Source organism: Mesocricetus auratus, unplaced genomic scaffold (genome assembly GCF_017639785.1).
Source record: "Mesocricetus auratus isolate SY011 unplaced genomic scaffold, BCM_Maur_2.0 Super-Scaffold_4256, whole genome shotgun sequence".
NCBI lineage: Eukaryota > Metazoa > Chordata > Mammalia > Rodentia > Cricetidae > Mesocricetus > Mesocricetus auratus.
In genome coordinates this window covers 33,337,501-33,362,511 of record NW_024429182.1, presented here as the reverse complement: position 1 = coordinate 33,362,511, position 25,011 = coordinate 33,337,501, and the positions used below count along the sequence as shown (strand labels likewise).

Genomic DNA, 25,011 nt, shown 5'->3' with positions numbered 1-25,011 from the left:
GAATAAAACTTTATTTACAAATACTGGAAGCTAGCAGGACTTAGAACTCTTGAGAGCTTGTTTGGAGGTTCTACCAGGGGAGCACAGCTACTCATACACACTTGACTGAAGACTGATCCTCCTCTATTCATGGAAGATTGCCCTCTTCAACTGAGGATACAACTTCAGGAGGGATACACACCTAGCCAGCCAGGTCAGCCAAATCAACCCTGGCGATCCAAGCGATGACAGATGGCATAGCCAGATTGCCCTAATATTCAGGACTTAGAACGCTTACCCACCACACAATTAACATTTTCATTCTGAGATTCACTGAAATACATATGATCAACAGAATAAAATAAAAGAAGACAAAGTGATTTAAATATTAGTCACTTATGCCTTTATTGATTAAAAAAAAGATATAAAACACACACCTGCATGGCGACACTTTTATTAGGGATGTGAGAAAGATTTCCTTACTTTTTCCCCCTTAAAGTTATAATTTATAATCAGAGTAAGCATGATAGGTTTGCTTGACTGTATAAACTTACATTTGCAGTGTTTCAGGATATAACATCATTAATTCATTAAGCTCATTATGTTAAATGAAGTACACAATCCACATATTTTGTGGTGTTGATGCTTATTTAGTGTCCTTCCTTCAGCATAGAGGCTCTCGATTTCATACTACAGCCATCCTAAGTAGCTCAGAGCATCCCTTGGCCTCACATGTTCCAGCTAGATTGGACAAAGCATCAAGTGGTGGTAGCAAGTATGGTTGGCGTTGGTCTAATGCATTGGTTGCTATAAAGGATTGAATTGGGTTTTCTCCAGATTCATGAATTGGAGGTCTAATCCCCATTCAGAATGTATTCACAGATGGGCCTTTTTAAAATTTTTTAAATTTAAATTAGAAACATGAATGCTTCACATGTCAATCCCAGCTCCCTTTCCCACCCCTCCTCCCTAGTCCCTCCACTAGCCTCTCCAGCCCCCCATCCAATCCCCACCCCAGGGAGGGTGAAGCCCTGCTTGGGGTGGATCTCCAAAGTCTGTCATTTCATCCAGGGCAGGACCTAGGCCCTTCCCCATGTGTCCAGGCTGAGAGAGCATCCCTCTATTTGGAATGGACTCCCAAAGATCATCCATACACCATGGTAAATACTGATCTACTACCCAAGGCCCCAGTGATTTCTGTGGCCTCCTCACTGGCACTACATTCATGGAGTCTGGATCAGTCCCCTGTTGGCTTCTCAGCCATCAGTCTGGGATTCTAGAGCTCCCCCTTATCTGGTCAGCTGTCTTTGTGGGTTTCACCATCATGATCTTGACCCCTTTGCTCATCACTCCTCCATCTCTGTCACTAGGTTCCAGTAGTGCAGTTCAGTATTTAGCTGTGGGTCTCTGTCTCTGCTTCCATCAGCCACTGGATGAAGGTTCTAGGATGGCATATAAGGTAGTCATCAACCTTACCATCAAGGAGGGACAATTAATGTAGTCACAGATGGGCCTTTTAAGGAGATGGTTAAGGTTAAATGAGGTTGTTAGGGTAGGACCCAAATTCAATAAAATCCTGTAATTATAAAGGGCAAGACACCCTAATCTCTCTTTCCCTCTTCCCTCCCTCCCTCCCTCCCTGCCTGCCTGCCTACTCTCTGTCCTCACATACAATGACATGTGTGTTAAGGGAGACATCCATAAACTAGGAAGATGGCCTCAGCAGAAACTGTTGTGGGACTGGGGTTGTTCAGAGATTCACCAGTCTGACTCAAGTTTTGGTTTTAGTATTAGATGTTTTAGTATTAATTTAGATTATTAAATTAGGTGTTTTGGTATTACTAATTAGTATTAATTTAGTTCCAGTATTTAATTAGAGGCTTTATTAAATACTGGCACTCGTTAGTAATGGCACCAGGACTACTGCAACCCAGATCGTTCCCTAGATGCAGTTTCTAGCCATATCCTAGGGCACACATATTTTGCCTAATTTTAATATGTATATATCTTGCAGTTGCCCCAGTCATTGAGCAGAGTAAGCAAGTTTGATTATAAAAGCAGAAATAGCAGTTAGTCTTATGACCATTTGAACAGCAAATTTTACAAAATCAGCCAATTTTAAGAATAGTCTTTAACATTAGGGGAAAAAAAGGAAGTGGGTTGATAGAGTACAACCTGTACAAGTCAGGGACTTAGATGTTAGAGGCATTTTTCGCTTTTTGGTTTCTCAAGCATATTAAGTCTGAGTGCAATGTTAACCTTCACATTACCAACTCTCTACCTTAATTTTATCTTTCTAGATTTCAGAACTGCTAGGAAGAATATCTGTCATTGGAGTCACCCAACCTACAGTTTTGGTTTGTTTTTTGTTTGTTTGTTTGTTTGTTGTTCTTTTTTATGGCAGCCCCAGCTAACTAATAGAAGTTACCAACATTTGAATGTAAAAAATATATATGAATGTCTTCAAATTACTTGTTGTACATTAACTACAGTTGACTGTGGTTATATATGAATACATATATATTCATATATAACAATACACACACATAGAAATTCAGTATTACTTTAGGATATTACTTATAATAATATGTGACTTTTTGATATCTGTGGAAGGGAAGTAATCTCATATTTAGCTTGAAGATAATGCTAATATGTTCTCACAGTCAATTCCTCTACAATTACATCTCCATAGGGCTCCTGGCATTCACAATCTTTGAGATAAGAATCTTCTACTTAACAGACTCTTCTGAGTCCAATTATATTAACATTTCCTGCCTAAGACCCTTTTCTATAGCTTTCTCCTTGACAGAGGACATGACACTCATAGAATGACTTGTGTCAGGCACTGTTAGAGGAAACCTCCCAGTTATAGCCATAGACAGGAAAGAGTTTAAGCCAGGGAAGAGTCATAGTATTAAAAGCATGCTTACCTGCTGCTACCTAACTTATCATTATCAGTCTTGCTTGCTATAAACTGGAAGATCACAGGAAGGAGGGACAGCTTCACATCTTAGACCAGTGGTTCTCAGCCTTCCTAATGCTATGACCCTTTTATATAGTTCTTCATGTTGTGTTGACCTCCAACCATCGCTACTTCATAACTGCAATTTTGCTAGTTATGAATTATAATGCAAATGTTTGATACGCAGGATATCTGACATGCCACCCCTGTGAAAGGGTCATTTGACCCCCAGAGGAGTCTCTAACCACAGCTTGAGAATAGCTGTCTTAGATCTCCTCCTATTCCTTGTGGCCCTTATGATTAAAGAGAATAATTAACACTGTTGAACACAAGGAGGGGGGTGATGCTTACTCTTCAATGTCAACTCAACTAGATTGGGAATTACCTAAGAGACATACTTCTCATGCTGCTGATGTGTTTGTAGAGAGGTTTGATTAAGGAGAAAAGGCTCGCCCTGATTGTAGGTAGTATCTTCCCATCATCTGAGGTCCCAGAGTGGACTGAAATGGGAAAGAGAGAAAACCAGATTAGTCCAGTATTCCCTGCTTTCTGTGCTTCCTGATCCTATAAAGTATAAGGAATCCTAGTCCTGTGCTCCCATCACCATGAACTTGCCATGCCTTTCATGTGATGATGGACTGTATCCTCTTAAAAGACAAGATAAACAGTTTCCCCTGGCAGAATAAGCTGGGACTAGCTGGTCGAGCCTGGCCTGGGTTGGGATGGTGCAGCTCTGCTCAATGTGCCTCTCACATCCTTCTATCAGGCTAGACTAGCATGTTATTTCAATAGCAGACCTACTACCTTGACCAGTCATTTTGCCATATCAATGAAAAAACTATCTACTAAAAGCTCTAAAACTAGAGCTTTTAGCCTGAGTCATCATCAGTAACATCTAATGAGGTTTTACGATTATGGATGTGAGAAATGCCCCCCACAAGCTCAAGTATTTGAATACCTGGTCCCCAGTTCAAGGTGCTGTTTGGGGATTGGCATGGTTTGAATGTAATTGATACCCATAAGCTCATAGGGAGTGGCACTATTAGGAGGTGTGGCTTTGTTGGAGGAAGTGTGTCACTGTGGGGGTAGGCTTTGATGTTGCCTATATGTCAAGCCCTATCCAATGTCTCAAACCACATGCTGTTGCGTGCAAGTCAAGATGTAGGACTCTCAACTCCTTCTCCAGCACCATGTCTGCCTGCAGGCTACCCTGTCACACCATCTTGATAATGGACTAAACCTCTAAACTGTAAGCCACCCTACCTAAATGTTTTCCCTTTATAGGAGTTGCTGTGATCATGGTGTCTCTTCACAGTAATAGAAACCCTAACTAAGAAAGAGACACTGTAAGGAAAAAGGACCAGCCAAAGAAACACACGCAGAGCAGAGTCAAAGAAACACACTTTGTCCCTGGAATCAGAGCCAGTGAAAGAAATGCACCCTGGCCCTAAAACTAGAGCCAAAAGGCTAAAAAAGGACCAGAGAAAGAATCACACTTTGGCCCTGAAACCAGAGCCAAATCTGACCCTAACCCTGTGCAGAAAACTAACCAATCCTTGAGCAGGAACTCTAGACAATCTGAGCTCAACATTTAAATCTGACCCATCCCTACCTTGGAAAAACTTCCCCTACCCCCAAGATTCCCTATATAAACCCTGTGTATGTTCAGCTTGGCTGGTCCAGCTGCTTCCTTCTAATAAGCCATTTCCACAAGCTTGCAGCAGAGCAGATAACACTTTTGCTGGGGAGACCTTCCCTTGGCAGAGCGGAGTTGTTACACTCAGCTCTCCACACTCTTGGGAGCAGAGCCAAACTGTAGCAACTTTGCCTGGGACCTCCTCCTGCTGGCGCAAACTGCTGCACTGGGCAAACATCCCCAGCTGGAAGACCCTCTCCTGCCTGAAGCCTTTCCCTGAGGCTGGGCTGTAAGCTGCTAAGCTTACTGCAACCTATGGTAGTTCTTGGCTCCCAAGCTCCAGGATACCTTTCCATCTGAGCTGTGTAACACTCAGTATTCTGTGGCCCCTGAGCTCCAGGATACTTTTCCATTTGACAGTATTTAACAGTATTCTGTGACTCCCAAGGGCCAGAATACCTGTCCCATTGGATCCACCCAAAAGCTTATAGACATTTAGGTGGTGTGGCATTGCTGGAGAAATTATGTCACTGGAGAAGAGCATTGAGGGTATATACTTGACTCTACTTCCAGTTCAGTCCTTGCCTCATATGATTGGTTGAAGATGTAATCATGCTCAGCTTCTTGCTCTGGTCACCATGATGGACTCCTATCTCTTTGGAACTGAAGGTCTAAATGAACTGTTTCTCAGGAAAATGGAAAATCAGTCTACCACAAAATCCAGAAATTCCACTCTTAGGCATACACCCAAAAGAAGCACATTCGTACAATAAGAACATCTGCTCAGCTATGTTTATAGTAGCATTATTTGTAATAGCCAGAACCTGGAAGCAACCTAGATGCCCCTCAACTGAAAAGTGGATAGAGAAAATGTGGTACATTTACACAATGGAGTACTACTCAGTAGAAAACAATGGAATCTTGAAATTTGCAGGCAAATGGATGGCACTAGAAGAAATCATCCTGAGTGAGGCAACCCAGTAACAAAAAGAGAAACATGGTATGTACTCACTCATATATGGATTTTAGACATGGAGCAGGGGATTACCAGCCTACAATCCCACTGCCACAAAGGCTGGTAACAGGGAGAACCCTAAGAGAGAGATGCATGGTAACCCATAAGTTGGCATGGTCATGACATTTTATCAAAACAACAGAGGTTGGTACTGAGGGTGGGCTGTTGCTGTGAAGCACATGACCATGTTGTTTGGAAGAACATAGAAGACTTTGGAACTTAGAACGAGAAAAGCAGTTGGATATTGTAAAGGACTGTGCTAATAGGAGTTTGGAAGATAGTAGTCTGAGAACAATGCAAATGGAAAAGTTCTGGATTTCATAGGGAAGCAAGGACTTTAACAGCAACCAGGTTAGAGGTCATCCTTGTGATATTTTTATAAGGAATCTGGCTACTGTCCCTGTTCTAAGAGCTTACCCAAGGCTAACTTTAAAAGTAATAGACTAATTTCTTTGGAGGAAAAGTTTTAAGATAGTGTAATGTTGAATTTGTGGCCTGGTTGTTACTGATAACATTTTTAGGCCTACAGCAGAAGAGAGCAAGTGGGGCAGAAAGAAATATAAAATATACATGCTAGAGAGTAAGAGAGCTCCTGGAAGATTAATGTTAGAACTAAGCCATATACTGGAAGAGAGGACACAATTGCTAATGAGATTAGCAACACTAAGTAGGGTCAGCTTCACACTAGAACAAAGGGAAGGGTGCCCTCAGGGCAAGACCCCACCCAGCTAAGCTTCCAACTTGTGAAAGATAACATAAGGTGTTTTCTGCTCCCAGAAAGCAAGGGATAGAAAAGCATGCTTGTTAGTGTGATTCAAGGGGGCCAGGATTCATCTCAAGCTGGCAGCCCCACTGGGTAGTGTCATCACATGGTCCTGGCTTTAGAGTCATGAGGATGCAAGACTAAAGGGTTATAGATTTTTCCCTACAGCTTTAGAAAGCCACTGATGCCAAGCATTGTATGGCAGAGGAGTCTCTCTAGGAAGGTCCTGAGAGGCCATGTGTGAAGCTGTGAATGTGAAGCCTGGATTGCAGTGGACACCACAGGATGTTAAAGATGCTGGAGAAATCTGTCAAGGAGAGTTGTGAATGGGGAATGTAATCACCTCCAAGCAAGAGAAGTGTTTGTAGTGACAGAGCTGTAGGGGTGGAGACAACTAAACGCTTAACACCAAGTGGTCAGCTATCGGATTTGGGGTCGTCCTTCTAGGCTTGAGTCTTACTTTGGTCTAGTGTTTATTCTCTATGTCCCAATTTCTCCTTCATAGAAAAACATGCATATTCCATTGTATTATATATCAGAGGTATGAAATTCGATTTTTTTTATTTGACGAGGGATTGCAATTAAGAAATTACCTTGAGTCTCAGATAAGACTTTGGACATGTAAACAGTGTTGGGACTCTGAAACACCACAGGGACATTTGGAGTTTGACTAAAATGCATTTTTTTTATTGTGACGTGGTCTTGAGCTTATAGAGGCCTGATAGTGGCATGTGGCAGCTTGAGTAAGAAATGTCCTCACAGGCTCAGGTGTTTGAACACTTGGTCCCCAGTTGGTACACTATTTGGAAGATATAGGAGGAGAAACCTTGCTGGTAGAAATGTATCACTGGAAATGAGAAACAAGGGTTGAGAATCTGTAGTCTGATCCTACTTCCAATTCACTCCGCTTCATGCTTGCAGTGGAAGATGAAATCCTTCAGCTTCCTGCTCCAGCTGACACACCTGCCACCTGCTGCCATGCCACCATGCCACCATCCACGATGGTCTCTTATCCCTCAGGAACCATATACCCAATAAACTCTTCCTGCTATAATTTTCCTTGATCACAGCAACAGAAAGGTAATGAAGATAGATAATAGGTAACAACTCTTCTGTGGCCCTCTGTTGGAGATGAATATCTCAGGATTTGCATTGTTACTACTTGATGAAGCCAATTGGGTACCATTTCCCAGATTTATAATTAATAGATGTACTAGATGCTAATCACTAATGGCCTCCACTAACGTCTCTCATAACTTCTCACTTTGCCCCATGACTTGTGATGCCCCCCCACTCTTATTCTCAGCTCACTGAAGTCACTTAGTCTGGCCACTTGATTGTAACAAACATGACAGAAACTTAGATCAGCTTCATGATTCTGTTCAGGTGGCCTTCTAGAAGAAGAACATGAGTGGCATATGGGTTACAGCAGAGTCATCTCAACAGTCGAAAGGCCAGACTAGTTACCCTTCACCTATTTACCAGCTGATTACAGATACATGAATAAGCATAGTTGAGATTAAGCATGACCAACACACATCAGAAGAATCACCCAGGGAACGATAGACTTTGGAAAAACTATAATAAATGGCTATGATTTGAAGCCCCTAAGGACTGGAGGAAGTTGCTCTACAACACAACTAACAAACAGTTACAGCAAACAAGGACCAGAGGAACAGACAGCTGAGATTGATTTCAGTGATTGATGGATGTCAGTGAGTTTTGTAGAAACTTTAAATTGCAAATTTGTGGCATGGTAAAAAGAAAAATAAAGGGAGTGTTTCCATAGTTAGGTGTCTGGGAAATGTGAAGTCAAAACTGAGTCTGGTTAGCTTTTTTGTTACAGGATGCCAAAGCCTTTAATATGACTGATGGTAAATCTTCCAAAGGAAGGGCTGATAAGCAGTGTTTCCCACACTTGTGTGACCACAGAGCCTCCCACCCGATGCTGGGAATCTTGCAAAATATAATATGTCATAGGCTAAATTTTCAGGTATAATTGAAGATGAGTCGTTTTTCATCCTGATTTGGGTATTCCAGAGGGTTGAAATATGCACACACTTGAACAAACTAGGGTAAGAGATTAGAATAAGGGAGACTAGGTAAGATTGTGTCAGCCAAGAAAGTAGTCTAGAAACACATGAGGCAGCTTTGTGATGTGACCCCAAAACCCAGTACTGTGAGTACTCAAAAAATGAACACAGAACTCGGAGGGCTTTGGTGGTGACCAGTGATCTTCACTAGGAATGACATAGCTTTATGTGTCAGCTTTGCCTAACCTACAGTAGCCCACAGTTGATTTAGACACTAGCCTAAATATTGCTATAATGGCGTTTGTGGATATGTTTAACACTCATAGCTGGTGTATTTATAACCAGGAAAACAGGTTATTCTCCATTATGTGAGTGGGTCTTTGGGCAGGTCCATGGGTGTGTCTTGCAGAATCCATGAGAGGTGTTAAGATCAGAGGCTGAGGTCTCTTACAAAAGAATTCTGCTTCAACACTGCACATGAAATTGTTGCCTGAGCTAACTTTTAGTCTCTCCTGCAGAAATCTGGTTTTGCAAGGCTCAATTGTAGCAGGAAAAATATATTGGGGCTCAAACTTCAAGCTGAAGATCAGAAAAGCAAAACAGCTCTTACTCTACCTCATACTGAAAGGGCTGATTCTGTCCCCACAAGCTCTCACCAAGCCTCAGACTGTTGCCTCTCTTCAGCAAGGCTGGAGAATCCTGAGACTTCAATGTCTTCCTATCCTTAGTGTGGCTGGAAAATGAGTGCCTGATACTGTTATTGACTACTGAAGACTCTGCTCCCATATTTTATAATCCCCTTTAGTGCTGGGTTTAAAGGCATGTGATCCTAGGTGCTGAGATCATCTTTGTGTGAGCTGTTTCTCCTTAGGACTGGATCAAACCTGTGTAGATCTGGGTGGCCTTGGACTCACAGAGATCTGTCTATCCTTCTTAATCCTGAGTCCTAGCTTCTGGCTGCTGGGATTAAAGGTGTGTACCACCACTACCTGATCTCTATAACTTGAGGCTGGCTTTACTTTCTGAATTCTAAATCCCTAGGCAAGCTTTAATAAGTCATAAATAATATATTCCCACACTCCATAATTATATGAGTACATTCATTAAAATGACTTCTCTCTCTCTATACATACATATATATATATATATATATCAACATTATGGCATATGCCTTAATCCTAGCATTTGAGAGGAAGAGGCAAGAAGATATCTGAGTTTCAGGCTAGCCAGACTCACATGGTAAGACCCTATATCCCTTCCCCAATAAATAAGTAAATAAATAAAATAAGATATAGTAAAACTGTTTGGAAATGCCACTCTCACTGCCTCTTGTCTTGGGGTTAGCTAGCATTAGTTTTCCAAACATTCTCTTTGGTTGCTGAGGATTTCTCTGGGCAGTCAGCAAGAGAAAGAGCTCATAATTGCATTATCATGAAAGATAGCCAAGAGGTGACACTGCTCACATTCCCTGTTTAAGAGAAGCAGATGTTATGAGTCACCTTGGGTGGCATAGTCATTTTGAAGCCATGCAATGTTTGTAAGGAACTGACAGTCCCTTATGAGCCACAGTGACCCAACTTGGCAGGGCCCTAGCACCTATTTATGGCCTGAAATACAGGGGAAGAGGTCACAGGAGGTGGTTCTCTCTTCTGGAACTGAGTCAGATATGATAACACTGCAGGTCAGAGGTGACTCCATGTTGCTTTTACTGAAACATGTTCTCTAAACGACTTCCTGGGATTGAGCTGAGCTACTATAAACTCTGTGTTGATAATCCAGTATTTAGTAAGCTAGAAAAAAATGAAAGCACTGGGAAAAGTCAATGACAAATAGGATTTAAAATGAGAGGAAAAGAATAGGAAATGGAGTCTAGTGACTGGAACACAGAACTGAACAACACCCCACCAGGCTAGACGCCCTGTTCAGATGTCCATCTTAGTATTGCAATAGCCACCAGAACTAGTTTTTTGAAAACAAGCTATGTGCCAACTGAGCATGGATTTCCTATATCTTATTCAATATCTAGTTCCCAGCATAAGATTTAAAATGTCCATCTAGGACTGGGCATGGTGGCACAGGCCCTTAATCCCATCACTCACTCAGAACTGAGGCAGAGATAGGTGGATCTCCATGAGTTGAAGACCAGCCTGGTCTGCATAGATAGTTCTCTCTAGGCCACCAGAGCTACCTACAGAGGCCCTTTCTCAAACAAACAAACAAAAATGTCTACTTTGGGATATAAAGTACTTCACGTTTGTGTAGTTAAAGATTATTAGTAAGGGCTTTTTTATTTTATTTTATTTTATTTTATTGAGACAGGGTTTCTCTGCCCTGGCTATCTTGGAACCTGTTCTGTGGACCAGGCTGATCTCCAACTCACAGAGTTCTTCCTTCCTCTGCCTCTACCTCCCAAGTGCTGGGGTTAAAGGTTTGTGTCACCAATGCCTGGCTGCTTGGACATTCTTATGAGCAACAATCATTTAAGTTAAAACAGTAGAATCATTTACATACAAACAATAGCCAAACAGCACCAACACTGAGGCAAATTGGCATTACCCATTCACAGATGAACTCCCCTGGGGTATCTACTGCCAGATAGCACAGGAAGGTCTGTTGATGCCATAGTTACCAGGAGTACATTCAAGGGTTAAGCAACTGTCCCAGGCAGACTGGCTGTGATTCCACTTCTGCCAAAGCCAATAAGACAGCAACAAAAAGCAACATGTGAGCACTTGACTATTCTTCAGTGACTTTCTTGTTCAACACCAGCCAGGCATTCTTGATGCAGACCGACAAACCACTGATAGATAAGGATGTTGATGATGAAATTATTAAATACTTAATGTCGGACAGACTGTATCACCAGCACCACCACCCCAACTCCCTCCTCCCACCCTCTGTGATTCATTATTTGACTCTCATCCTTAACTGCTACAGCTCTGAACCTGAACTACATATACTGTTGGTCCTAAATAGGTCCCAAGCCCACTATTTCAACCAACCACCGATCAAAAGCATTTGGAAAAAAATTCATTTATATTAAGCATCAACAGCCTTTTCTTGACATTATTACCTTAAAATGCATTATTTCAAGTAGTTATAGAGAATGAAGATTCAATTAGGTATTATAAAGAGGCTATTTAAAGTAGAAGGGAGAATATGCTTAGGTCATATGCGAATACAACACCTGTAAGGAATTCAGTATCCTCTAATTTTGTTATCTCTCCGGGGATGGACATTCCTAAAAACAGTCTCTAAAAATAGACTATTCCCAGTCTAGTAATGGCCTTGCTATATATCTAGGAGTGGGTAAGGAATTCTAATTACTACCACAGTGTTGGAATGAATAAAATTGGAGATGTGGGATAGAGTAACAGGCTAGAGAAGTAGGTGAAATTGAGACCTGTATTTTAGATGTAGTACTAGGATCCCCAACAGAATTGATGTATGAAGTATAACACATGGTATATGAAGTTACCAGCATGTGCTGACTTGAGGTTACTGGAGAGAAGCAAATCCTTCAAGAACACAGACTTAAGGGAACATGACTGCACCAAGGCACCGCCTGAAAGCAGGATAAAATGGCTCATAGCCACAAGCTGCAGTGCTACCTTAACATAACGTCAGGAACCAGCCAGTTGAGACAAGAGCTCAAAGATCTTAACATACCTAAAGAAGGCACATAGCAGTCAAGTGAGGGTTTCTCGGACATGGAGGCATATATAAAAAAACGAATTAGAAAGATATAAGCTCACTGTTCTGTCCCATACTGCATGGCTTGGCTGCATCCTGAATGCATTGGTCCTGGAAACCTAACAGGAGCAATGAAAGTATGAAGAAAGGTCACAGATCCAGTAAAGCTAGGATCTGGTGGGCCGTGTGTTCTGATGGAAATGCACTAACTACAGCAACAATACAGAACCTCAGTTTATTTTAAATATCTAAATCAAGGATGTGGGTTTATTGTGTACAGCTGAAAAAGGAGTCACGTTTAACCTATCTCAGTAGAAGGTCTCTGTAGGGGAACAGTCAAAGAGTATAGTCAGCAGAGAGGAAGCTGTGGTTCATAGTCTCTGTACACACACTATCAACACCACCACTTGGACTAGAGGAAGGGTTTGTCAATTCCCCAATCCTGTCTTGGGGAAGGCGTTACCATTCACATGGGTCGTAGGCATTGGAGACCTTGATATGGCCTTGTTCATGTCAACAATACACATCCAATCAGGACTTCATCAGCTCCTACATTGTTCCTTTCCAAATACCACCCAGAGGAAGCAGGCTTTGCCAAAATAATTGTAATTATTATGGTCCTATTGGCAGGGCTATGACTATGGTAGGGATTGATAAAGGGAATTAGAGCCAATTGACTTCAAGCAGCCTGGACCTTTTGCAATATAGACCTTATTGTGGAGATGGATGCTGATTGCTTGGCAAGTACACAGGCATAAGGAAACTCTGGCTACTGCAATCACAAGCAAACGGCTATTAATAGGAAGAGTAGGAGCTGAGAATAAAAGGACACACATTGGGAAATCACTGGCCCTTGCCAAGGTGCAAGAATTGTAGTCAAATTCAAGTCCTCCCTTCTATGGAAATGTAAACCCTTTTAGTCCCTTTTTAATTAAAGGGCAATAAGCCTTGTCACATACCAAATTTTGGATAAGAAAGGCCTGCAATGAATTTTCTTCAACCTTGGCTCTGGGTAGCAAAGAGCCTAGTAGATTGTTCTCTATGGCTAAAATATCAACATTAAATTTTTGTTAGCTCTTGCATAATTCCCTTAAAGAAAATTATTCTTTGACAATAACACCCCATTGACTGACCCTAGAAAATACTTATTAAATGTCTGCTAATGCATGAGATTTGTCAAGATTCTTCAAACAAACCATCCACCTAAGTAGATATTTCGAATGATTGACTGCAACCAGCAAGTATGTTAACACTTCAAGAACACTGATAAAACAATCTACAAATTGATTCTACTTTTTCCTACACTCTTAGACAAAGAGCATGGAAGATTTAGATCTATAACTATGAATATTAGTAATCATGGCACCCTCAAAAACTACTGACTTTCATAGAGGGACATACCTGAGCACTAAATGGCTAGTATTAAAAATAAAATTAGGATAGTTTTTCTCAGGTCCCTCTCTATCAAGCAACCACTTTCTCTTTTGACTGAGTGAGGTGGTCTTTCGGTTTTTTAAGATGTGATGGACTGAGCTGTGTAACCTTCAAGTCCACCTAGTGGGGTTGGAATGCAAAGTAATGGCATTTGCAGATGAGATGGGACCTTTGGAAGGTAATTAAGACTAGGTGGGGTCACAAAGTCGGCCCCATGCTTAGGTTAGGACTCTCATAAGATCATCCTCCTAAAAGCTCACTCTCTATCCATGTCCATACATGAAAGAAAGCCATTCAAGAAGGCTGTGGGCTGCCAGTCAGGAACTGATTCCTTACAATAAATAAGTCAGCCAGCATCCTGACATTGGCCTCCAGTCTCTGGAACTGTGGAGAGTGAATGTCTGTGGCTAAAACTACTTGTTCCTTGGTATCTGTTATGCCAGCCCTAACTGACTTCTCATGGGACAAGCATGGCTCCACTTGTGGAATTTTGTGGAATTCATTGCTTCCAGTCAGCTATGACCTGCTTGATCAAACTTTGCTTAAATTAAACAATTCAGCATGATCTCTGGTGCTGTGGTACTGTTTCTTTTGCTTTGACTGTTGAATGTTCATTGCCTACATTCAAACTCCAAATAAACTTTGAGATTGGCAATGCCATTATTTGTTTTACACAGTTGAAAGTGTTTAATGGAATGAACATGCAGGTCAAAACTGTTGTATTGTTTTGCCTGAATTTAGTAAAAGGAGATCAGACTTCAATGTCCCTGACATCTGAATTAAAATAAAGATCTTAACGTACTCTTCAATTCCAGGAAATAGGAGTTCCCTTTAAGAAAGCAGGATGGTAAGGCCTAGAGGGACGAAGGCTTGGAGAAAGCAAAAACAAACAAACAAACCACAGAAAGGGATAAATAGCATTGATTCTTGTCTTTGGGGATATGTAAAAAGATAGTTTTAGTTGCTAGCCCTTCCTGAGAATTTGTGAGTATTTGGGAGCACAGAAATCCTGTGGCTAATGCTACCTTTAGAATAATAAAGTAATTAGTATGCAGGCCATCAAGCCTACTATTACAGGGGCTGAGTGACACAGTAAGGACAAACTGCAAAAGACTATTATTCACAGACTAAATAATGTGACTTCTGGGCAGTTTTTGGCATTTGTTGCATTTGCTGTAGCTAAGGGGAGTTAGAAGGGTACAGGGGACCTTCCTCCCTTTCAGCAGTTTTTACATGAATTTTATAGCAAATGTTCAAGACCAGGACCTGTAACAGAAGGGGTTCAAGGAATACCTGATGAGTCCCGCTTAGGAAAGGCAATTTTAAGATTACCAATTACTAATAAGGCCCCAAGGAGGGAAGGGATGCATTTGCAAGTAATGACTTGTTATTTCATGTACACTTAATGCAATGTATACATTATAAAGATTCCCGGACATAAGTGAGGGAAGGAAATGAAATTTAGTTATAACGCAAATAAAGGAAGCATTTACTGATTTCAACTTCCACCTCTGGCACAGAGTCAAGGGCGTCATGTGGGGAATGTGTGTGTAACGAATACAAATCCTCTAGGGGCCGGGTGCCAGAACTTTAGGAGTGGCAATCAGAAAGTGAAAAGTAAAATAAAAACAAGGAAGGAAATGGCATGACTCTTGTCACAGGGTTCCTATCTAGAAGCGTAGTTACGTGTCCACTATCTCTCTTCCAGGAACATTTTATAACCTGCCCCAGCACAGTGGCTCACATACTTTAGGGCAGTTAGTAGCTGTTTGGGCAAGATACAAGCTGCAATTGTCACGCAGTTCTAAGTACTCAGACCTAAGTCATCCTCATGATCTAGTAAGAGAGATTGCATTATTCCTCCTAACATATAGATGAGGGAGTAAAACAAAAGAAGATTTGTTCTTTGTTCCACATTGAGCAGCCACAAGCGATCTGTGTCCAGACTCAGAGCTTTCTCGTCTACCGTGTGAAGAGGGCAAACGTGGAACAGAAGAATGTGCTGATCCTATAGCACCAGGCTTGAGAACAACCTCCCAACCCCATGTAATTAGTCATGAATAATCCATACCCGAGTAACCAGTGCTACACTCTGCCATCCGTCTTCCCGCCCCTAAAGTACAAGCCACACCCTGGCTCAGAAAGAGCAACGTATTATAGTAGCCATCTTGTGTCCTTATTCACTGAGAAATTATGAAACAGCTCACTAGCTTTTTGACTATTGTTCGTTGCACAGCTTTCAATCAGCTGTCTCTGAGCCACGCTGGTACAGACAAGGCTTGTTTACAATGAATGACAGGGTAATTTCCCACGAGGCGCAAGCTTATGGACCAGCAAGCTCAAACATGCTAAGTGAATTTGAAAATGCCACCACATCAAATAGTTTTAAAGTGTTTGCAAGCTTTGAAGTTTTTCCAGGATATGCACAAGAGTGGCAAAGGTACTCATACGCATTGTTAGTTGGACTGGAAATAATTTAAAGGGTAACTTTAAATGAAGATCCTCAATGAAGTTTTTTTTTTCCCCTGAAACTTCCTAGTTCAAATCTCTGATCCTCTGTGAACCTGTATCCCAGGATGACTGTTCTCTGAGCTAGTCTTCCACACTTTCCCCATTGTCTGATTTGCCCCAGCTTTACCCTAAGACACAGCAATTCAGGGGGTCTTTCCTTAATAAGTTACTTAGATGTTCTCCTTTAAATCATTTAGTTTGGCAAATAACATGTCTTTGTGATTTCTCATAGGAAGCAGCCTCAAGAAAATACTCTCCTTAAGGATAATAAGGACTCTCCCATGCAAAATCTAAGTGGTGGGTGAGTAACCACCCTGGATCTTTAAGGTAAGGTTAAGATAGGAAGAACCCATCAATAGTGACCAAAGAATTAAAAAGACAAAAGGAATATGTTGACGTTACAGGGGCATCCCCAGACAAGACTGCAATGCCTGCGGGTCAGTAAAGGGCACAGAGATGAACTGCTCTGGAGACGGCTCAGGGAATGGCATCTGCTTTATTGTATGTGAACACTACTTACAGAGTGGAAACTTATCTACTGTGATTGGTTAGCACATTACCTGCTGGACAATGAACCCTCACACCACCAGGGTCCCTTATCATTTAAAAGGAGACAGAGTGCACACTCATCAACAGGCCAGCTATTGGCTACCCATGCTACTTCATAGTTCAGTGCTCTCTGACTTCTGGAAGTACTTGGGAGCATGGTGCGCTATGCTTCTTATTTAGAAGTCCAGTGTGCCAGGTGGGCTGGCCTCCAGGTCATGCCTGCATTTTCTCCTACAGGAATAAGACACCCCACAAGGGAGCAGTAGAAGAAAGCCTCTTCCACCCTGGGGGTGATGGGTTAAGAAAGTGTTATCAGCAAGATGGCTGATGAGAGAGCTTGGTACACTTCCCTCCACGATGCAGCAGGAGAACAAGATAACAGAAACAGAAAGCAAAGCCTCTCATCTGATGCATCCTTGTTTGGTGCCAAGCACTGCAGTCCAGTGGGGATGTGGTAGTCACTTGCAGAACACTGTGATGGGAAGATAAGCCTAGTCCTGGAATCGAGCTCGAGCCTGGATAGACAGCACTGAGGCGGGGAAGTAAGCCCCGAAGAGGACACTGGAGAAGTGGCTACTAATTCCAGGGAAACCTAGAGTATTTGCTATGGAGAGACCAGAGGCAATCGGAAGTGTTTGGGATATGACACCACTGTGTTGCTCTAAAGATGGAGTCCAGCCATGCTGTACCCTGCCCATGATAGTATCAAATGCTGGGTTTTACTTTGGGGACATTTGCCAGCTTACAAAGAGGCAGCCAAGAGGATAAGTAGCACTTTTGATAGCATCAAGTCACAAATGCTGTATGCACAAGCCTGGTAAGAGAACCTGGGCCACCTTCACAGTTTAACCAGAAGCAGACAAGTTCCTGTAGGAATCCCAGCCTGGGACCATCTTCATACCTGAAACTAGATTATGATGACTGCTGATGCTCAAGCTGCCACGTGATTAAAGAAAATGGAAAACTTCCTACAGGAAGAAAGTCTCCTAAGTAGCCTGTGTTCTCTTTACAAGGGATTATTCAACATAATTTCTAAATACAATAAATAATATCAAGAAGACAAGAGCAAGAGACTATAGGAAAGTCAGACATGGAGAAAGATCAGTAGTTGATTCAGATACCAAACTCACCAGCAACGAGCTTCAAAGTCACTAAATGATGAGGTTTCTTTTTTAAACCTCTTTTTTATTTAAAACAACTTATTTTTCATTTTACATACCAACCCAAGTTCCTCCTCCCTCCCCCTCCTCCCCATCCTCCCACTGCCCATCCACTCCTCATAATGCATAAGGCTTTCCTTGGGGAGTCAACAAAGCCTAGCATACCAAGTTGAGGCAGGACCAAGCCCCTCCTCCTGTATCAAGGCTGAGCAAAGTATCCCACCAGCCAGCTCCCTCAGACCTCTCCCAGGGGCATGAACTGGCTTTATGATGAGTTGTTAAAACTAGGTGAGAGAGTCCTATGTGTTTGTATACTTTCCATTTCAGCATACGCTATAATTTTTTTATAAGGAAAAAGGTCAGAATCGCACAATGACTTGGTTGGTAAAGTGCTTGCCATGCAAACCTAAGGACCTGTGTTTGGATCCCAAACCCCATGGAAAAAGTCAAGGCATAGTGGGGCACACGTGTACCCCCGGCACTGGGGGAGGTGGACAGGAGGATGCCCTCGGCACACTGGCCAGCCAGCCCAGTTGAAATGGTAAGCTCCAAGTCCACTGAGAGAACTTCTCAGAAAATAGTGTAGAAAGTAATTGAAAGAAACATTCAGTGTTGATTTCTAGCACCCACAAGCATGCACATACAAACTGGCATATTCACATACACATACACATACACATACACATACAGGACACACAAAGTTGGGGTGGAGGGGATAGGCAGATGTCAGGGAGAGGAGGTGGGGGAGAAGGAGGAGTCCTTGAGGCATTTCAAGAGGATTTCATCTGTCTTCTTGGTAATTCTAAGTTTCTCCGGTGAAATATGCATAGCGAGGAAGCACAAACGCAGTAACAAGACTTTTCTTATTTTTACAATGGAATAAAAAACTAGTTTGTGAATTGGGCTCAAAATAGAAATTATTTTAAGGACATACCAAATTTAAAAACATCTGAGTAAAAATTCTATGGCTGAAAAACCTAATAACCAAATGAACATGGTATCTCGACCTGTGGGCCGAGACCCCTTTGGGGTGTTGAACGACTCTTTCACAGGATCGCATACAAATACCTTGCATATTAGATATTAATATTACAATTCATAGCAGTAGCAAAATTATAGTCATGGAGTAGCAATGGAAATAATTTTATGGTTTGGGGGTCACCATAAAATAAAGACTTATATTAAAGGATAGCAGCACTAGGAAGGTTGAGAACCACTGGTTTAGAGTAATCTGTACGAAGATGAAGAGTGACCTAGGGAGGAAAAACTAATGACCAGGGGAACAAATGCAACTCATGTGGAAATATAGGGACACAAAAGGTTGGGAAATCTATTTTTAAAGAAAGTAGGAGGGTAGAAGAAGCAGAGAGGGGTCTTAAAATACTTCTGAGATCTGGGAGATAAAGGTGGGAAGAATGAAGCCAACAGATGCAGGCAAGATAGCTGAGGACATTCTAAATTAATGAAAAGCAACAATCCTCAGACTCAAGACATTCCATGAACTCTGGGTAAAATGAAGAAATCCTTACTTTAGCCTGCAATAATAAGATTCCTGAGAGAAAAAAAAATTAAAGAGCGTCACAGTAAAAATAAAATTACTTTCAAGAAGCATTGATGGCCAGCACCCATTTCTCAAGAAACACGAATGAAAAGATGGATGCCAATGGATGATTTCACCAAAATGGCTGCCTTAATTGGGGAAGGGAAGGATGGAGATGATGTAGGGAAACTTCAAGACCACCAGCCATGGTTTACTCCTGGACCTGTCCCTGACTCTGTGAACATGCTTGAGTTATATACTTGTGGTTTTCTGCATTCTGGTAATCATTCACATAAATTTAAAGACTGTGTCATAGAAATAATTCTAATCATTCAATAACCACACTCTCTTAGCTTTATTGTAAAATCTTGGGCTATTCAAGGAAAAAGCTATATGTTTGAGACAAAGGAGTTTTATGGGTCCCAATTTATACCCAAAGCTAGTTAACCTCATCTTCATTTTTTTATCTTTGCTGTAATTTAAAAAAAGCGTTGAGTGGGAGAAAGACACCATGTGACAGAGCTTGGGTGGAGGAGTTTTTTAATTGGGGGAAAGTGTACGGGAAAAGGAGGGAGGAGAGAGGGAGACTAGCCTCAGGAATGGCAGGAAAGAAGGGGAGAGAGAAGATGGAGAGACAGGCAGACAGAGCAGAGAGAGGGGAGGAGGGTTGGGGGAAAGTGTACAGGAAAAGGAGGGAAGGGAGGGGGGAGAGCAGCTTCAGGAATGGCAGGAAAGAAGGGGAGAGAGAAGACAGACAGACAGACAGACAGACAGACAGACAGACAGAGAAGCAGAGAGAGGGGAGGAGGGAGGTAGAGAGAGAGAAAGAGAGAAAGATGTGAGGTGAGCAGGGCCCTTTTAAAAGGGAACATAGTGAATGTGCACAGGTGGTGCTCTTGGTGACTGCAGCTGAGGGCGCATCCTGTCAGAACCCCAAGAGCAGGCCAGTACAGATGCCTGAATGCTAACAATCCTAAGAAATCCTAGATGTATTAAATGAATAAATATACTAATCACAAGTGTTAAGTGCTTAGTTGGGGTGTTTGAAAACCAGTTTTTCTTAATGGTCTACTGCCTATTGATATTTGTGTTATTTGTTAAAATGTAATAAAGAAAAATATAATAAAGAGTCTGTTCAGGTTATATGCAGAGTAAAGCATTGCTTAGTGTACTATTTCAGATAATTTACTTTATAATAAAACTTCTTTGCTTCCAAAATGATAGAAATGAAAACAAAATGCTACTCTTCCACCTAATAGTGCCAGGCCTTATCTATGCTACTTGTCACACTCTCCAGGGCAGCCATTAAATCCAGAGGAGAGGCTAATTGCACATAGTAAGAGTTTTAATTGACAAGTACCTGACCATCACTGTCATTTGCACTTCCAGAAGTATCCCAGATGGCAGGGTTATAGAGTAGCATAGCTGGGAAGAGTGGGACTAATTGGAGCAATTAATTAAAAGAGCACAATTAGCTTCCATGGCGGGGAATTTTTTAAGCTTTCTTTCATTGCTTGAGGCCTGTGAGGGTTTTGTTGAGTTTTACTACACTCAGGTTGTCTGCACTGAAAATTAACAAGGAGAGACTAGGAAAGGGGGCACTGAGCTCACTATCAGCCAGATAATGGGTCTTGGTCATTTTCCTTCTAGTAAACCAAGAAGAGCAGAATAAAGACCAGGACCTAAATGGGAACACTAGATGAGGGTCCACATAACATCTGGTAAAACTGAGAACCTGGGCTCTTTTGCCTATCCCTCCATCTATGAAGAAGATAAGCATTTTTCATCTGTTTGCCACAATTAGGAAAAGGATACATCAATCATGAGCGCATTGGCATGGAAGAATGCTGCCCTTTGACAATGAGCCTCACTGCTGTCCAGCCAACACATGGGGGATTTAAAGATTTCATAGATGGTTTTCAGAATTAAGCCTGATTTCATTCTCTTTTGTGGCTCCACCTCTGAATGACACTAAGGAATCAAGAACCTCTAGAAAGAGTCAGCAAAGGGTCATTTTCTCCAGTCCTCCTGGTTCAGCAACCTGAGCCACTTCTCTCCTATGAACTCTCGGTAGCCTCCCAAGAAGCCTACAATACAGAAGGAACCACATAGATCCTCCTGTCAAGGTGTCAGGCTAAAGCTTCCTCCGAGTCCCCTGCCACAAAGGAAGCCAAAAGAAAACCAGCTGGCTGGACATGCTGACCTCCTCATACGGCTTTCTCAGGAAAAGGCCACTGGTTAAGCTTCTGTGCTCTTTGTAAAGAATCCACTATTTTGTGACCATGTCCTGTACAGTCTGCTAAGAAACATTCTACCCGTCTTGCTTTTCCCTACCATGATTAATCTCTGCCCGGATCAGACTGAGCTAGAATCATAGTCACAGGGCTCTATAAAGCAGATGCGGATGAACCCATAATGAGAGGTAGCTTCAAAAAAAGTTCCTTTTCACAGGTGTTTCAAGGTCCAGAACACATGACACCTGAAAAAGAGGAACTCATGGATTCCTGGGTGCTACTAGATTTTTGCTTTAGCATTTCAGTGCAAGGTCAAAATTGCAGCTTCACATTGTTTTTATCCTAACTCCAGAGACTTAAGATGCTTTGGAGCAGCCGGAAGGTAGTGGCACACACCTTTAACCCCAATAGTCAGGAGACAGAGGCAGGTGGATCTCTGAGCCTGAACTACAGGGTGAGTTCCCGGACAGCCAGGGACAGAGAAACGCTGACTCAAAAACACAAAACCATCAAAAAAAAAAAAAAAAACAGACTAGAACAAAGCAAAAAGATGCTTTGAAGTTATATGTAGCAGCAACATACTAACCAGTTCTGTCAAAAGGGGATCGGTGAATGTTCAGAAAATAATACAAAACTCATTTTAAAATCTCTCAGCTAAAAATGCAAAATAGGCAAACTTGTGGTTATTACAGAGGGGGGAAGATAAATTTACCTTCGTTTTTCAGCTTGATTCAACACTTAGCTGTGAGAGCAATGACTGAACATCTGATGTGTTTCTCCCCCTTAACCTCAAGGGATTTGCATTTTCTTGGCTACCCCCAGCTGCACGCACATAAATCAAAACTGCTTGCATTCAGTAAATATGTACATCACATAACCAATCAAAAATTTATGATGCTTCAGTGACTGCTACAAAATGCCAAAAGGTTTTAATTGCTTTGTATACCCAAGGCTTCAAGTTCACTCTATCAAAACCAATTAAGGCAGTGGCCAAAACATTTGTAAGCACAGAATAAATATATGTAAGTTCAATTACATCCATTACCAAAGCCATAGCAATGATTAAGGGTGACAGAAAATGTGTCAAAATTTGAATAATATAATCTACTTAGATGGCAAGAAGTACTGATTGCCTGTCTTAGACATCACATGCAACCTTACCAGGCTTATAAAGGACAGAAGTCCACAAGAAACTGTGATGTTTGCAAATAATTTCTATTATATGTGTTTGATATTTCCCCAATTCGAATCTAAAGGCTTGTAGAAGTTGGTACAGAAAATTGTCTACATTTGTTCCCATTGAATTAAAAATGTAAATAGTTTTAGTCTGAAGCATGCTTACCTTTCAGTCTAAGACAAAAATATAACCAAAATAGATAGATAGGCAGAAGTGATGGATTTTTCCAGTTCTCAGTGCAAGTCCTGTCCGGGTCTGACTGCTGCCACAGGGAGAAGAGTAGAGGAAGGAGATGGGGCTTTCTAAGCCAGGCCTTACACGACAGCAATAGAAACAGCAAACACATTCAATGGCTGCCTCCACTGCTGACCATTACGTAGGTAAGGCAGGGCTACTTTCATCTAAGATCAATGGTATCTAACACTGACAAAAGGTGAGTCTTCTTCGTGGAAGAATGTGGGCAATAGTCAGTGGACACTCTAGTCTCCATAACTCTGCCCATCTTTGTCTCTGGTTTGTTAGCATGTGCTTACAAGATGAGAACCACAGCGCAAGTATCCCCCCTGAACCAAGCCTAGGAGGGAAGAGGATCCACTGTGACAGAAAATAATTTTTTCCTCCAAGCCCTCTACAGGATTGAGCTTACATGTAGACTAGAAGAATTGCATCGTGTGACCACTCTGGGCTGTGAGAGAATCTGGGGAAATGAATCTAAGAAAAAGCTGCACAGTTCTTGGGGACGGCAAGATGAAGAACAGAACAAAAGTGAGAAAACGGGGCAGTCCAGAAATAGCTGACCTGAGACGTTGAGGTAAAATTATTTAAAAAGGAAATATTTTCTTTTGTAAATAAATGGGAATATTTCAAGAAGGAGCAGAGCATGAAGGAGTGAAGACATGTCTGTAATACAGCTCTGGAGAGGCAGAGACAAGACAGTTAGAGAAAAGGTCTAGCCTAAACTGCATGTTAGACCTTGTCTTACAAATTCAAAGGCTGGACTCTGAGGAAAAGACAGTCTGGGACTGGAAAAATGGCTCAGATTTAAGAACATTTGCTGCTTTTGCAGAGGACCCAAGTATGGTTCACAGCATACAAATTGGGCACCCACAACTGCCTATAACTCCAACTCTTCGGGCTCATAGGGAATTAGTATGCACAGGCACACCCCCAACACAACACATTCACACAAAAGAAAAAAATTAACCTTTTTAAAAAGCTTGTCATATTCAGTTTAATTGAATATATAATACTTTCCCCTTTACTATTTTAAATGAAACATTTATCATTCCTTATCTTCATTAAGTATGTGCTATGTATCTATAAACATCTAGTATTGTTTCACATGCTTTAATTTCTCATCTGTGTTGTCCTGTGACATCAATCCCTTTGCAGTTTACTTGTTTTGCCTTGAGCTTACATTGCTCACAACATTCCCCTCTCTTCCCAACCTGCCACAGGCCTGAGGATCAAAGCCAGGGCATGTATACAGTTATAAAATCACACCAATGAGCTACACCCCCAGTTCTGAGCTTGTGCTCTTTTAAATACATTTTTTATTTGGGGGATAACTTCACATATTATTTGAGGATTCATATGTGAATACACTGGATTTGCAGACTTTCTAGTCCATATCTGCCCCCTCCAACTGGGGACATTTTTAGATTCACAGAAAACCTGCAAAGGATAAAGTATGTATGTTACTATACACCCGCACTCACTTCTTCCTGCTAATGCACTCGGTGGTAGAATGCTTGCCTACTATGACCAAGGTTCAGTGTTCAATCCCCCAATGCTTCAGAACAAACAAGCAAACAAAGAAAGCTTCAAAAAATAAACATATAACCTGGGATACCATGTTTCATTTTCCCAGTGTAGTTTTAAGATTCGTGATACAGGGAACTCCGATTTACTTACTCCAGTGAGTTACAATTCCATTCTTTAACTAGACAGCAATGGATTGATTACCCTATTGGTAGCTGTTTAGGCTGTACTTTTGTTTTGTGTTCTAATACTGTCAGGAAACAGAGAGCATCTATTTGTATTTCATGGTAAAGTTAAGCTTGAATCTTCCAAATTGTGACTTTCTTTCCTACTCCTTATCCCTCTGGCTTAGTCCCCATGTTCGTGACTACATTTTCTAGCTTTCTCCAGGTTTTCTTGTTTCCAAGTTTTGCCTGTTATTGCCATTCTTCTCAACCCATCTCTAGCCCTAACAAAGATGTGGAAAGTTGTGTGATTTAAGAAAGGAATGGGGTTCATACAGAAAGCATGAGCTTGGAGTGAAATGGACTTAGGATCATATCTATCTTCTTGTTCATATAGGAA

At 41.6% G+C, this 25,011-nt stretch overlaps 1 long non-coding RNA gene across 3 annotated transcripts in view; it reads right to left on the bottom strand.

Annotated features, from left to right (window-relative positions):
• Positions 1 to 1,366: 1,366 nt before the first annotated feature.
• Positions 1,367 to 25,011, bottom strand: part of LOC121140482 — a 50,072-nt gene continuing 26,427 nt past the window's right edge. For 2 of the 3 annotated variants that reach the window (XR_005877336.1, XR_005877334.1), the window contains one exon: positions 1,626 to 3,441. This is a non-coding gene — a long non-coding RNA (uncharacterized LOC121140482). Of the gene's footprint in view, positions 1,422 to 1,625; positions 3,442 to 25,011 lie in introns of those variants that run through there. The other variant, XR_005877335.1, reaches the window with a different exon arrangement.